At 38.0% G+C, this 15198-nt stretch overlaps 1 pseudogene; it reads right to left on the bottom strand.

Annotated features, from left to right (window-relative positions):
- Positions 1-1574: 1574 nt before the first annotated feature.
- LOC101592121 overlaps positions 1575-15198 on the bottom strand; it is a 105054-nt pseudogene continuing 91430 nt past the window's right edge.

Below are 15198 nucleotides of genomic sequence, written 5' to 3'. Positions count from 1 at the left end.
TGTACCTTCTTTCTTACATTGATCATAAATGTATCATTGGGCAAAAATTATTAGAAACCAATATCTGTACATGGAATTTCAAGGTTTTATATTAATTGTGGTATATCATACATATGTTGGTTATGCACACAATAGCTGTGACTCAAACTTGGGTTATAGACCTATGAAGTATATATTCAAATCAATTTTTTTCTTTTCACTATTTCTTCTGCAGTTTTTTTTTCTTTTTTCTTTTTGTTATGGATTGAACTGTACCTCTTTCTGGCCCAATTTATATGCTAAATCTCTAACCCTCAATGCCATTGTATTTGGTAGTAGGGTTTTTAAGTAAGTTGTTAAAATCACTTTTGAAACTGTCTCATTGCTATTTGTTTCTCAGTAAAATTAATTAAAAAATAAGTAAGTAGTTAAGGCTTAGTGAAGCCAAAGGATAGACCTCTAAGCCAACAGGACTTGACTCATAAGAAGAGACTAGAAATAGCCATACATGGAGAAAAGATCATGCAAAGAAGATGCAGTAAGAAGAAGGTCATGTGCAAATCAAGGACAGAGGGCTTACCAGAAAACAGTTCTGCTTCCACATGGATCTTGGACTTTCAACCTCCAGAATTGTGATGAAATAAATTTCTGTGGTTTAAAACACCTGGTGTGTAATATTTTATTATGGCAGCTGTAGCAGACTAATCCACTTATGTAAGACTTGAATTTCAAGACATGATTTTAGTGGAATTAGATTTGAACAGCTCACAATGATAGAGTTAATCCTATCAGCATCGGTATCAATATAATTAATTCAAACCTATTATTGTGATACCTAGGAGCCATAAGTTAAATACTGGTTTCAGTTGGGATGTGATCAGACCTTTCCAATAGTTCACTTGTGCTTAATAATTAAGTTAAAAACATTTTAGGTGGGACACATTTTGGGGTCTGCATTGTCCTGAGCATACTGTATCCTGAGATCTAGAGTGTTTCAATCTGTGAGATAAGACTAATAACTGATTTTGCTCAGAAACTATAAATATTCATAACTTAGTATCCATATCAAGAGGATGTAGGGTATAATATGATTTCACTTGCTTGGGGTTTCAAGGTGGCTGTTGGTAATTGTTTCATCAGTGATTTGTTTTTTCACACTTGAGTTTGTAACCTCATTAGTTTCCTGGATGCATAGAAAACACATATTACAAACCAAATTCAACTTTAAAAATAGTTAACAATTTTTAAAATGAATTTAAATTACACCTGATGCATGTAATACAAAGCAGAGGCTAGCTGGAAAATGTTGGTTTGAGTTTTAATGATGGTACCTAGTAAGAGGCAATGACTGGTAGCTGTGAATCATGTGCCTGTGCAGTTTTGTGTGCACAGAATATGGCTTGTGTTGAGGTACGCTGGAGGTGACAGTATGAGGTAAGAGTCAGGAAGCAGGGACACTAATAAGAATTATGAGAATTATGGGAGTGGGCTATCCCAGTGCAGAAACTATGAAAGCAAGAAATGGAGAAGGAGTTGGAAGATCTGGAAAGGAATCACTAATCAGTGTGACTGAAGGGCTAGCAAAGGAGCAGAAGTCAGAGCTTGCTGGGAAGATGGTGTTGCCTACGCTGAGAAGCCAAGGCTGCCAGAGTTGGGCTAGCGTTGGGCAGGTGAAGCCTCCGTGTGGCTTCCATCACTGAAAGGCCACAGATGAGCAGTGCCTGGGCCACTTGGTCAGCAGGGCCAAAAACTGAGAAAAGGAACTTTACAGAAAGTAGAGAAGAGTGAAGGTAAGAAAACATCCCTGAATCTGTTACACTGACAGACTGTGACCACCTTCCCAAACTAAGAGCTATTGCTTTACTGTTGCTTTTAAAGTCATGTGTAAGTTTCTCTTTTGGCCAACTTTGATCTGAAATCTTAAGAGCTCCAAGATTAACTAAGTTAACATAGCACAGCACAATATAGGACTATCGGTTTCCACGGGACTCTGTAGGAAAAAGGAATTATTGCTTGTGGTTTGGAACTAACATCATTATAGAAGTGTCATTGGAGGGTTGTCAAAAGATCACCTGCTGATCCTCTATCAGCCAACCTGTCTCTACCCGTCTCCAGGGCTCTCATCAATAATCTCTGTTTTGGATTAAAGTATTATTTAGGTTGAGGTATTATACATGTAAAACTTCTATTTTGTGTTAAGATATTATGTCTGTTAAAATGCAAAATCTTATGAACCAGTACATTAAATCTGATTAGTTCATCATGTATATAAATCTGATATCATCTTGATGGCCTAACATCTGAAAAGCTTTGAGCCGAGAAGATAGTAAAAGCTTCAGGGTTATTGTAGAGGTTATGGTTGAATTGAATATCTTGCTGGAAGCCCCTGAACATACAGAGGTTATATAAATGGAGAAGCTGTGCACAAGTGAAGTTTCTCTACATAGTCATTTTGCCTTGTAACAACTGTGCTTAGAATTAACTTCTATACTCTATTAATCAATAATTAATTTACAGATGATACTTGTGAAATGTTAATATGCACATTTTTTGTCTATGAAGTTAAAGTTGTAGTCATTTTTTATTTGAAAAGTGTATAGGGGCACAATGGGTTGTCCACTAGCACCTGAAAAATCAGCTTGTTTTTGGCTTTCCAAATTTTCACACAAACTATCATAATGTAGCTCTGCCTGCTACTGTTTTAAGTTTTGCTTTAGAACTTGAGACCAAGCAGTATGTTTATTTAAAGTTTCCTTTCCCTGCTCTTATTTGCCTTTTTTTCTTTCCTGATGTGATTCTTTAAACAAAATACAGCAGTGATTTCTGTCTCTGACCTCTGGCAAACCGTGGTCTCCTGCAAATTGGCTTAGGTACCCTCCTTTCAGTGGGTGAGACAATAAAGAGAGACAGGCACCTAGAGGCAACTACTTGTATTCTGGTGGCTGTAACACGAGATCTACAAGAGCAAACTTAGGCAAACATGATAGATTGCACTGAGGACATAGGGAGCCTGTAAGTTCTTTTAGTTTGTCCTCCGCACAGCAAGATAAATTAATAAGGAAACTTGACAGTCACCTATTCCTGTGGACATTAGCAGGCATCTGAGCCAGGCTGATGACAAAAGGCCACAGCTCACTTCCCAAGGAGAGACCTAGCAGGGAGGTTAAAAATAACTCACTTTCAAACATTGTTTAGATACTGTATGCTCTTCAGTGACAGGGGAGTGTTTCATTCCTTCTTCTTCACCCTCTCCCACTTATGACTCTTGCTCAGTTGCGAGCTTGCACAAGCTTTTCCTTCCTAAAAACATGCAGAAGCAATAAATCAGCCAGTTTAAGAAGACCCAGCCAGCCCAACACAGATCGATTTCACAGGGAAGTCGATGGGCTGCTAATAGAATTACAACTACCTGTCAAAACAGGGAAAATATATCTGTGACAGTGACAAAGGGCAAATCAATTTAAGAAGAGGTTTTTCCTTCCTAGAAACATAGATGTGGAGTACATGGGTATCTCCAAGAGTCTGTAATTGTGAACAGAAACCATATACTTGGGTGGTTAAAGCTAAGATTATGGCAGGTTCTGGGAGAGTAGAGAGACTTGTTTCTTTTTTTTCCCTAGGTGGTTTATCTAGTAACTGTAACAATCTGTTCTGTAATAGAGTATAATGGGGTATGGTTACCTGAAAACACATTACAAGTTATCGCTAATAAGTTGGTCTTGCCTATTAAATAACTTATGTTCCCCTAAACTGTGTTTTTATGTTTCCTGTTGTGTCTCATTTCCAATAAGGAGCTGTACATTGCCAAGGACATCTATCTAGGAAATCAGTATCTTCTAAGTCAACTGATCATTTTTAGATATCTCATAAAACCATTAACAATGTGGCTTTCACTTAAAGAAACTTCTGTGTTCAGGTTCTTTCTTGCAAAGGAAATTTCAATCAAGACAACTCCTAGGTTACACCCATTATGTATTGACCTGAGATTCTTTTAGGTCAGTGACTTACAAAAGAATTTAGCACACATTAAATTAGTTTAGATGGCCCACACTGTATATTTTCTGCAAAATAGGGAAAAAACAAAGTAATTCTCCATTACAATAGACTCTAATCTCTCAGGGTGATCAGAAAACACACTGGCTGTCATATTTAACATTTTAATAATCAGTTGAACTCTAGTAAGTGTGTTGTTCCCTCATTTGGAAGACTTGTGTGGTAATACAGACAAAAGTGAAGAAATACAGTTTTGGAATCATCTGCATTCTTCTGACCTGACACTTCTCCCTTTGCAGCATGACTTGGCTAAGCTGTTCAAACTCTCCAAGCCCAAGTTTCCCATTCTGTGCGGACTGCAGAGTGACATACTGGCCACAGCATGATATTTGTTGCCATAGGGAGTAAGGGAACTAACCTCAGAGCTTCCCAAAATAGAGGGAAGGAGCCTTGTGACATCACTTATTTTTGTAATCTCCCTTTTACTTATGGCGGGACATGGAAAAACTTACTTAGTTGTCCTTTTTACCACCACTCCCACCATGGAAACCAGATGGATGTCTCCCATAATCTGTGTAAGAAGAACCGTGCCTATTTCTGTATATACATCACTCCCTTGTAAGGTCTGAAGGACCCAACTTGTTTTTCTATTGTCTGCCTGCCTGCCTGCCTGCCTGCCTGTCTGTTTGCCTGTCTGTCTGTCTGTCTGTCTGTCTGTCTGTCTGTCTGTCTGTCTGTCTCTGTCTCTGTCTCTGTCTCTGTCTCTGTCTCTGTCTATATCTGTCTCTCTCTCTTTGGTATAGGGTCTCACTACGCAGCTCAGCTTTGTAGTAATCCTCCTGTCTCAGCCTCCCCAGCACTCGGATTACAGGTGTGCATCACCACACCTGGTCTTGGTAGCCAGCTCAATATGCCCAGGGGTGAGGCCAGAGCGGCATGTGGAGCTGGGGATCGAATCCAGGTCCTTGCACTTGCCAGGCAGGTGCTTAGACTGCCGAGCTATCTCCCCAGCCCATTTATTGTCATTTCTATCCTTACATCTAGGAACTTGAGTCAGAGCTTCACTGTCTGAGGAAACTAGATGATGAGGGCCAGGAAATGTGCTGTGGTTTCTTGGACTTTGTGCTTGCTGAGTAACAGTTTTCTTCTGGCGTGGAGCATTGGTGACTCAACCTGACTTTGCCAAACTCTGCTCTCAAGCGCGTAAACCCATTTCCATTCTCATTCCTACAGTGGGGTGGAAAGTGAAGTCAAGAATGGGATTTTAATTCATTTTCAAGAACGTTAGATACTGACCAAAAAGTATCTTCAAAATTTCTTTTTGTTGAATGTTGAATGGAGCTTCCTGACTGAGTGCTGATTGGAGCTGTATTCAAGGAGTTAGTAATAAACACACATCTGGCCTTGTTGTTTTAAAAGACTGTCTATAAAGAAAGGCAATAGCTTTGCTTGGTGTTCCTGTGTCAATTTAAGTTGATGTAATTCTCACCTGGACCCACATTCTATTTGGTTTTTATACTGTTCTATGAAGTTCATCCTGGAGCTGTCATAGTTACAGAGCTCTTGTATTAGCATTGTTGTTCAACCTGAACAAATATTGATTGTACTTTTATTTTATTCTATCTGGCTTTTTCCCCCTTAAACTCTTTTAAGTATCACTATGGTGCACCTCTGTTGACAAAGGTAATTCTGGCTGACTCCACACTTAGATTACTTTTGGATTACCACTCTGGAGTTCTTCTACCTCATCATGTGAAACAGCTTCACTGTCTGAGAGAGGAGGAGGTGGGTGATTGATGGGCCCAGGGCATGGTATCTTTCATATAATAGAGCTACAAAGAGTGCTGAGTGATTTAAGATTTCCATGATAGCCCTTGCATTGAAATTCTTTGTGTACACCTATGCTCTTTGCTTCAAATTCATCTTGTTATTTTGAGGGTAGAACCTGCAAATTGTCCCTGAAGGGGTTGCCCTGATCTTAGCTTTATTATAGAGAAATCATTAACCAGTCTCATTGCCTGAAGCCAGAATTGTAGAAGGTGTTCTTAAACAAAGGTCCAAAAGAACAAATGTACCCAGAGTGGTTAGTGTCCGCAAAAGAGAAGCCTCCTCCTGGTTTCTGAGGAGAGAGAGTAAGTGAGAACATGCTTATTGTTTTGGGTCAGGGCCAGGTGTCAGCCACATCTGTGTTATCTTATATCTGTGTAATGTTTGATATCTAAGCAAACCCAACACTGTCTAAGTTTATAGCACAGCAAGTGGGGGACACAGTTGCTGTGTTGGAAATGATAGAAAGCACTTTTAAAATTTAAAACATTTGTGGCACATTTATAATTTTTTTAAGGACCATAGGCAAGAACTCTATGAGGCGATGTAGTTCTGTGGCCAGCATGGTAATTTTCTTCTCTGCAGGTTCCCTTCTCCCACTTTCCCCACCCTAGGGACCTGTTGTGGCTATCTCCTCTAGTGCAGAGTTAAGGCTGTCTGGGGAATACTGGCTAATTGCTGAGCAGCTAATCAGAATTTTAAAGGTCAGTGATAACAGGCAACAACTTACTCATGTTTAAAAACAGCAGGATGTGACAAAAGCAATTTGTCTTGGTAAATACACTCCAGAAACCTATTGAGTTTAGTCTGTCTCCCTCAGGCTCTCTGTCCGTCTTCATCTGTACCTTTCAGTTGCTGCTTCTGTCTCTTCTTTGGTTTTTATTTCTTGGCATTGTGTATGACTGTCTGGTCCCCATGGTGATTCTCCCCACATATAACCTGCACAGAAAGAGCACCATCCCTGTCTTTTGGGTCTCCCTTGCCTGTCTTTCTCCTCTCATCTTCTTTTTCATTGCTTCTGATTCTTCTACACCTGAACTCCAGCATTTGTCTTTTCCTGTTAATAAAAAGGAACTATTCTTGGTACTGTCAACCAGTTTTATGGCTTGTATTTCATTTGTGCCCTACCTCCTTTTCAAGGTCTCAACAATTATATCTGTAAAAGCATAGTTTTGTGAGGAAGGGAATGAAGCCTCATGGAGCACTGTGTGGTCCTTGGGCCAGGCCTTCTGAGGCCAGTCCTAGAGCCCATGAGTCCCCGCTGTGCTTGGGGATGCATGATCCCTATTGCTGATTCCATGCTGGGTCTTGCTCAAAAGGAGCAAGAATGTCCTGTGCCCCACTTTCAGTCACACACTTTATTCCTAGGCTGAAGAATCATTCTGAGTATCCTTTATCAGGACTGAGTCCAGAAGGAACGGGATGGCACAAATTTGTTGTGGATGTAGCTGCTTGCTGCCTACCACTGGGTGGATGCTTGACAATTCTTGGCTCATTGTATGCAAAACCTGGACTATAGTTGGACCATTCAGCTGCAGTAGAAGTATTAGCTCACAAAACATTTGTGGTTCACACAAAGTTCAAAACACAAAGGGCTCACAAAACATTTTTGCTGCTTTCTAAATAATGATTATATAAAAATAAATCACACTAACTTCTGTACATATATACAAATGAGGTAATTGAAGACCATTCACTTTCTTTTAATTTAGAATCAAAGCCCAAATCCTTTGTATACCTCGTAAGTCTCCACTACCTCCTATCATGGTACTTAGTCTCCCCTGGAGCTCAATCTGCACCTCCCTTTGGTTTTGCAAAGTCAGAAATACTGTTCTTTTCAGAGGCTTTGTATGGATGGGTTCTTATCCTGGAACAAGCTTCACTCTCTCTTCCTTTCCCTTAGGTAACGTTTGAGGTTGCAGTGTCATTTCTTTTGAGTATGTTGCTCTTATAATCTTTTTTTTTTTTTTTTTTTGTCATAGAACCTGTCTTACTTATTTTTCTCATGGCTAAGAAAAGTACCTGACAACTAAAGTTAAAGGAGGAAAAGTTTATTTTTGGCTCACAGTCTGTAGAGGTTTCAGTCCATCATTAGCTGGCTCTGAGGCAGGGCAACACAGCAGAGGGGCATTGCAGAGGACAAATAGTTCATGGCATGGAAGGGCAAGCAGGAGGCAAAGTGGCAAGCAGCAAGCTTTGTGTACCTTATATTCTATCCAGGATACCTGTCCTTAAGGCTAGTAGCACTCACACCCAATGTGTGGCACCCCCAATCTTAGCATTGCATCCTTAACCCTAACATTATATTCTTAATCTCAGTATCACACACCTCAGATCATACTAGCTCTGAAAAATACCTATGACCCCATGACGGGATGGCAACAACTAGGTACAAGCCATAACAGAACCCATCACAAATAAAAGACCTTAAGAGTGGTGTATGGATCAGTGATAACAGTGATTAATTTAACTGACATATAGTGGAAAGTAGTGTGGAGTGGGTTATTTATATAATCTATGCTATTGTTTACCATCTATTTCCCATGCTACATGACTGCAAGGATCTTGTTTGTATTTTTATTCTGATGCTTCTCCACCCCTAGCATATAATAAACTAAATACCCTCTCTGAAAACTGGGTTCTATTCTTGTGTGTAGTTTACTTCAGTTTTTATCATAATTCTATAAACAGCAGTTGGCAAATAACTATACACAGGTCAAATCTGGCATATCAACTCTTGTCATTACAGTTTTATGTATTAGAACTTAGACCTGTCAATTTGTTTGTGTTTGTACTACAGTGCCACAGTTCAGTTACAACAGAAACTATTTTGCTTGTAAAGCCCAATATATTTATTTTTTATCTGACCTTTTACAGAAAAAGTCTATAGACTTTCTCCTAGACTCAGTGTTATGGTTTGTGTCTAGGTGTCCCGCCAAAGCCTCATGCAGTCTTGGGGGGCGGGGGCTTCTAGAGTTTGTGATTGATTACTGTGGGTGTGGATGCTGCACCTACCCTGGGGCAGGCAATTTGCATTACAATGTAAGAAGGGAAGAGAAGCCAGCTGCTTGAGCTGCTGCTACCCCTCCCTTGCTCTTGCTCTTTGCTGCCGCCCTGAAAGGTTGCCCTCTGCTATATGCTGCTCTGCCTTGGAGCCAGCTGAGTATGGACTGAAGCCTCCAGTAACTGTGAGCTAAATAAACCTTTCTTTCCTTCATTTTGAGTGTCAGGCATTTGTCCCAGCAACGAGAGAAGAGTAACTAAGACACTCAGTAACTCGCCGTTTGTAAGTTCATTCCTTTTTCCCAGTATACATTGCGCCCTTCAGATTTCATTTTTTCTCTTTCAGGTTCTCACACTAAGGAGACAATACAACATTTACACATACAGGCCTAATTTATTTCACTTAAGAGTATATTCTCTAGTTGCATTCATTTACTGACAAAAGATTCACATATATCTGGTTTTTGTAGCTGAACAATACTCCATTATGTAAAAATACCACATATTCTTTATCCATTCTTCAGTTGGTAGGGGTCTGGGTTGTTTCCCAAATTTCACTATGACAAATTGTGCTGCTATAAACATGGGTGCACATATATCACTGTGGTTTGAGGTCTTCATTTCTTCTGGGAAAATACCCAGGAAGGGAATAGCTGGCTTGAATGGGACCTCCAATCCTAGGTTTTTAAGGAATATCTACACTGATTTCCATAATGTTTGTACCAGTCTGTAGTCCCAATAGCAGTGTGGAAGGGTTCCTTTTTCTTCGCAGCCTCTCTAGCATTTGTTCATTCAAGGAATCCATCATTTTTGTAATCTCCTCTTTTTTTTTTTAATCAATGACTTCTTTAGAAGCAGTTATTAATTCTTTTACTGCAGAGTTTTTTTTCAGATTGGGTTTCCTCCATATGTTTCTGTATTTGATTCTTTACTTCAGATGCTATTAATTCAGAGATTTCCTTTTTTTATTTCCAATCTGAGTTCCTCTATACTTTTCTGCAGTTGTTTCTCTATTTTGGACACTATTGATTCATTGCTTTCAGCTGTGTGATTCCCAGTTTGTTCTGTGTTAGTGTCCTCTGCACTTGTTATGGGTGGGCTTGGGGTCTGAGATTTGCTCCTTCTCATTGTCATTTTGTATAGCACTGTCCTCTGACCTTTGTTGTAGAGCTTTGGTGCAGTTATAACCTTAGCACCTACTGAAATTCGGGTGCAGATCTACAAAGTTTGAAATTGTCCAGTTGTGCCTGGCTTGGGTCTGGCTGCTGTGCTCTACTCCTTCCTGCTGCAGCCCTTGGGAGTGAACCTGTTGTGCCCCTCTGGCAAGATGTTCTGCTCCTGGAATAGCTGGAGCCTGCTTTTTTTTTTTTTTTTTTTTTTTTTTTTTGCAAGGGTTTTTTTTTTTTTTTTTTTTTTTTTTTTTTTTTTTTTTTTTTTTTTTTTTTTTGCAGAGCTGGGTATTGAACTCAGGCCCTTGCACTTGTCAGGCAAGCTCTGATTCTACTGAGCCATCTCCCTGGCCCTGGAGCCTGCTTTTTTTTTTTTTTTTAAATTCTTTATGTGTTCTAAGTAGAAGGCCTTTGTTGAAGGGATACTTGGCTATAATTTTTTCCCAGTTTGTGGGTTTTCTTTTCACTCTGTTGAAGATTTGCTGTGAAGTGCAGAAACTTTTCAAAAAGGTGAGATCCTAGTTGTTGATTCTTTAAAGTATTTCCTATTCAGTTTAGTTTTTGTTAATGGACTCTCTATCTATCCCTATTTCTTTAAGATTTCTATTTACATTTTCCTCCAGAAGGTTTACTGTTTCTATTTTAATAGTTAAATCTTTGATCCATTTTGACTGTAGCTTTGTGCATGGTGATAGGCATGGGTCTAGTATTAGCCATTGACATGGGGAAAGCCAGTTTTTCTAGCACCATTTATTAAAGAAACTACCTTTTTTCCAGTGAACATGTTTGGACCTTTTGTCAAAGATAAGGTGGCTGAGTGTGTTTGCCGTTATGTCTATATCTTTTAATCTGTTCCATTGATCTTCAGGTCTGTCTCTATGCCAGTACTGTGCTGATTTTATCATAGTAGCTTTATAGTATAATTTATGATCAGGGATTATGATACCTCCTATCTTTCCTTTGTTTCCTAGGATTACTTTTGATATTCTGGGTCTTTGCGGGTTCCAGTTGAATTTGAGGCAAGTTTTCTCTAACACTGTGAGGTAGAGTAACAGTATCTAATCAGGGTTGCATTGAATTTGTATAACAATTTTGGGAATATGGCCATTTTCACAATGTGAAAATGGTTCTTCCTATCCAGGAGCATGGAATATTTTTTCATTTTCTCAAATCCTCTTATCTTTTCTCAAAGTACCATAATTTTCACTGTATAAATTTTTATGTCTTTTGTTGGATTGATTCCTAAGTATTTAATTTTTTTTGTATGTTATAGTGAGCAGCATCTTTTCCCGAATTTCTCTCTCAGTGTGTTCATTGTTTGTGTACAAAAATGCTACTGATTTTTGGGTGTTGACTTTATAACCTGCTATGTTGCTGAATTTGGTGATTAAATCTACAACACTTTTTTTAAAAAAATGTCTTAGTTGTTACAGGATTTCACTAGGCAGCTCAGACTCAGCAATCCTCCTATTTTCAGCATCCTCAAAGCTGGGTTTACAGGTGTGCACCACCACGCCTGGACTCTGTCCAGCTCAGCCCATCCTGGGGGAGAGGCTGGAATAGCATGTGGTGCCAGGGATCAAACCACAGTCCCAGAGCTTTCCTAAGTTTGCCTAAGCAGGTGCTTTAGCATGCTGAGCTATCTCACTGGCCCAAATATACAAGACTTTTGGTGGAGTTTTTGGTGATACTCTATGTAGAGTATCATGTCATCTGCAAATAATAATTTCACTTGTTCTTTTCCAATCCTTATTTCTTTTATTTCTCTCTCTTGTCTAATTTCTCTGGCTAGTGTTTCCAGAACTATATTGAATAGGAGTGGAGACAGTAGGCATCCTTATCTGTTCCTGATTTTAAAGTGAAGCCCTTCAGTTTTTTTCCCATTTGGTATGATGTTGACTGTTGGTTTCTCATAGATGGCTTTTATCAGGTTAAAATATAGACCATCTACTTTAGTTCTCTGTAAGGTTTTTCTTTTTAATGAATAAGTGTTGGACTTTTCAAAAGATTTTTCTGCATCTTTTGAGATGGTCATATGGTTTTTGTTTTTGATTCTATTGATATGGTGTATTATATTTATGCATCTGGGTATTTTGAACCATCTCTACATTCCTGGAATGAATCCCACTTGTCATGATATATAATCTTGATGATTTGCTTAGTATTTTATTGAGCAATTTTGCATCTATATTCATTAGAGAGATTGGGCTGTAGTTCTCTTTTTTAGTTGGATCTTTCTGGTTTTGGAATCAGAGTATTAGTAACCTGTGGGAATGAATTTAGAAGAATTGCTTCCCTTTCAATTTCATGGAAGAGTTTGAGAAAACTTGGCATTAAATCTTCTCTAAGTTTCTTGTAGAATTCTTCTGTGAATCCATTGGGACCTGGGCTTTTCTTTGTTGACAGGTTTTTTTTATTACATTTTCAAATTTGTTTCTTGTTATTGGGTTATTCAGTTTGTATATCTTCTTGACTCAGCTTTGGCATTTCATATGTATCCAGGAAAGTGTCCATTTCCTTTGTGTCTTCCATCCTATGAGAGTGAAAATTTTGGAAATAGGTATTGATGATCTTCTAAGTTTCTCTAGGGTCTGCAGTGATTTTGCCTTTTTATTCTTTATTGGATGAATTTGAGTTTTTTTTCTTTCCTTTTTTTTTGATTAGGTTGCCTAGGGGTTTATCAATTTTATTTATGCTTTCAAAGAACCAACGCTTTGATTCATTTATTCTTTGTGTTGTTTTCTTCATCTCCAGTGCATTAATTTCTGCTCTAATCTGTATAATTTCCTGCTTTCTTTGGACTTTGGGCTTGACTTGCTCTTCTTTTTCTAGAAGCTTGAGGTGCAGCATGAGGTCATTTATTTGGGCTTGTTCTGTTTTCCTAATGTGTGAATTTATCACTATAAATTTTCTTCTTAAGACAAATTTTATTTCATCACATAGTTTCAGTAAGTTGTGTCCATATTTTCATTTGATTGAAAATATTTTTTAATTTCTTCTTTAATTTCATCTGTGACCCACTAGTTGTTTAGAAGGCTGTTATTTAATTTCCACGTGTTTATGGTGTTTTTGTAGTTTTTTTTGTTAATCATTTCCAGTTTTATGGCACTGTGGTCAGATAGTATGCATGGGATAATTTCAATTGCTTTGCATTTACTTAAGAGTGCTCTTTGTGCTAGCATGTGGTCTATTTTGGAGAATGTCCTAAGTGCAACTGAGAAAAATGTGTATTCTGTTGTTGCTGGGTGAAACACTCTGTAAAGGTCTACCAAGTCAATTTCTTCACATGTTCTATTTAGTTCTTTTTTTTTTTTTCTTTTCGCCTAGTTGTTGTATCTTTTTGTGACAGTGGTATGTTAAAGTCCCCTATTACTATTGTATCATTGTCATTTTTCATGTCTGTTAACATTTTTTCTTATGTAGGAGGGTGCTCCTACATTGGGTGTGTGTGTATTTATCATTGTTATATTTTCCTCTTGCAGTTTTCCCTGAACAAGTATGTAGTGATCTTCTTTACCTTTTTAGATGATTTTTGGTTTGAAGTTGTTATTGTTAGCAACCAGGGTAGCTACCTCTGCATTTTTATGATTTCTTGCAGCATGGAGTGTTGTTTTCCATCCTTTGACTTTTAGTCTGTGAATTTCCTTTTGAGTTAAATGTGTTTCTTGTATGAAGCATATTGTTGGATTTTGTTTCTTAATCTACTCTGCTAGTCTGTTTCTTTTTATTGGTGAATTGAGGCTGTTTACTATGATGGTTATAACTGGTACATTTTGGCTTATCTTTGTCATGTTATTTTCCTGTTATAGGTTCCATACTTTTTCTCTGTTTTAATTATGTGATCTATTTGGTGGCCTCTTTCTCTTGTTCTTGAAACGGTGATCACTTATCTCTCTTTCTAGAATATGTCAGTATTCTGTAAGGTTGGACTAGTGGTCATGAATTCCTTCAATTTTTCCTTCTCATGGAAGGGTCTTATTTCACCATTGAATTTGATAGGTAGTTTTTCAGGTTGCATCAATCTGGGTTGGAAGCTTTTTTTTTTTTTTTTTTTTTTTTTTTTTTTTTTAGGACCTGAAATACTTCACTCTAAGCTCTTCTTGATTTCATGATTTGTGTTAAGAAATCTGCCATGATTCTGATGAGCATTCCCTTGTAGGTGATCTGTTTCTTCTCCTTAGTATCTTTTAATATTCTATTGTTTTATTGAATTCCTGAAATCTTGATTATTATGTGTCTAGGTGTAGATTTATTGTGATTATGGCTGTGTGAAGTTTCATATACCTTATTCTTTGATATTTCAGGTTCTTTTGTCATATTTGGAAAATTTTCTAGTAGTACTTCTACAAATAGTCTTGTTATGTCATTTATGCTTTCTCCTGCTGCTTCATTGACACCTGTAGTCTTATATTATTTTTCTTTGCATCGTCTTGTAGCTGCTGAATTGTTATTTCCTGGTTCCTTGTTAGTTTTAATGTATCTTTTATTTCACATTCATTAGCTGCAACATTGTCTTGGAGTCTGAAAGTCTATCTTGAGTTTCTTTCAAGTGGTTTTGCCAGCTTTCAATGGAGACAATGACATAAAAGAACTTGGACATCACATACCTGAAATCTCTGAAATGATAGCACTGAAGTAAAGAAATAAGTCCATCAGGCTATAGAAGAAATAAGAGCAGAAATAATCTCTCTTTCTCAAAAATTGTCTCTTTTTCAAAAAGAAAGGACAACAATTGCGAATAATTGTTCAGTACAGTTAAAGAAGACATAGATTTTAAAAAAGACTAATAGACAAATGATGGAAACACTGAATGAACAATACAGGAAAGAACTAGAATGCATTGTTTTCTGGATTTGTTCTGGGTGGGCTAGAGGATTGAAATTGCATTTTGTTCCTGCACTTTGGCAGTAGTGAACCTCCCAGTAATCACACAGAGTCCCTCAGGGTGCCCAGAGTCTGTTAAAGTTCCTCAATGACTCCAGGAAAGCTCTGCATTTGCATGCACAGGACCCACAGATCGCAGCTCCCCAGGCCACTTAGAGTCCACCTAAGTTCTTAAAAGTTTGGACTGACACCAGCAGCCATATTTGAAAAGCTTGTATCATTTAATGAAATAGCTGTACGAAGATATCATTTTAAGATTAGTTTTCTAATCTTAAAATAGATAGCTCAGTAGAATAAGTGCTTGCCTGACAAGCACAAGGTCCTGAGTTCAATCCCTGGAGAT

This window comes from Octodon degus, unplaced genomic scaffold (assembly GCF_000260255.1).
Source record: "Octodon degus isolate 3935 unplaced genomic scaffold, OctDeg1.0 scaffold00022, whole genome shotgun sequence".
Lineage (NCBI taxonomy): Eukaryota > Metazoa > Chordata > Mammalia > Rodentia > Octodontidae > Octodon > Octodon degus.
Note: the sequence above shows the minus strand (reverse complement) of the source record. Positions and strands in the feature narration are given on the sequence as shown.